Below are 1356 nucleotides of genomic sequence, written 5' to 3'. Positions count from 1 at the left end.
ACCGGTAAATAACACTGGATTGGGTAAAGAAATCTATGACTGTCTCCTTTCTTTGATGTGTCTAAAATTGTATGCATTGCGTTGTCATAAGTGTAGATGTAATTATATGAGAGGTGGTTTAAATATAAGATGAAAGGTGAAACTGACTGAAATAAAAGTAGAAAAAAAGAAATAGCAAATATGGGGCAAAAACACAATAACATAAAGGACTAATAAATGTAAAAATAACGCAAGAGTGTCACAGTTATTTAAGTAACATATCTGATAAAATCAAATGCAAATCACCATTGACGCCTGGTTTAGATAAATGATTACTACAGCCAAAAATTCCACGAAAGCAAACGCACCCTTAGCAACCAGTGGCAAGGTTTACTCGTCAGTTTCCCCGAGGCGGAGAGCGTAAACGCAATCCGAAACAGCCAAAACAATACGAGTCCTCTTGATTGTTTCGTCTTTACCGTTTCACTGAAAATACTTGTTGACGACTTTTGCTTTTTGAAGTCAAAATCTTCCCTTTCCTAAGGCAGATTTTCTTAAACGGAACACGTAAAAAGGCTGTAGGAGCAGCAATGATTAATAAAGTGACTTATTAACAAACTAGTGCTGGCGAAAACAAGACGCAGCAAAATTATTTCTAGCCTTTTACCTTGCAACCTCTTTTATAAATCATTTCAAACTTCGTAGAACCATGCAAACACAATTATAATCGCTATTACAGTAATGACTGAAATGGATTTTCGAAAAATGACATTCTTAACCAGGACCATCGAAGGTATTAACAATCTTTCTAAAAATTACGAGGGCACACATATAAGATTCTATTTTATATCCAAAACGTCAGTTTAAGAACTGACGACTCATGCATTAAGCTCGCATCTCGGTCCAGAGGAGGCTTGCAATCTCCAGGATATATTTCCTACTTAGGGCATGTAACCTAAGAAATCCCAGAGAAGCAACACTATAACCGTTCTTTCCTCCAGGCACAACATAAAAGTCACAAATATTGTTAATAAATCATCAAGTGATTCCACAAAGGGATCCTGACAGCCAGGACTGTATCCTTCCTGACTCTAATCTGCAAGGTGTATGGGTGACGCGAGGTTGGACATCCGAGCTGCAGCTTCACATCACACTGTAGAATGGTTGGTGCCTAGAACCATGAGCCTCTTCAGCGAGTTCCTGTCTACAGCAGCGTTTACCTGCAGAGCTTGCACCTTGCCCTTTATGGAGGCTCGTCAACCACACGTTCAAAGCCAGTTTCTGTAAGTCATGTTCACAGCCAAGATCGCAGAATTTTCGCATGTCAAGTCGGGACTAAAGAAAAAAGGTAATTCCTTCCTTTGTCACCTCGACCAA

Source organism: Penaeus monodon, chromosome 31 (assembly GCF_015228065.2).
Source record: "Penaeus monodon isolate SGIC_2016 chromosome 31, NSTDA_Pmon_1, whole genome shotgun sequence".
NCBI lineage: Eukaryota > Metazoa > Arthropoda > Malacostraca > Decapoda > Penaeidae > Penaeus > Penaeus monodon.
Note: the sequence above shows the minus strand (reverse complement) of the source record.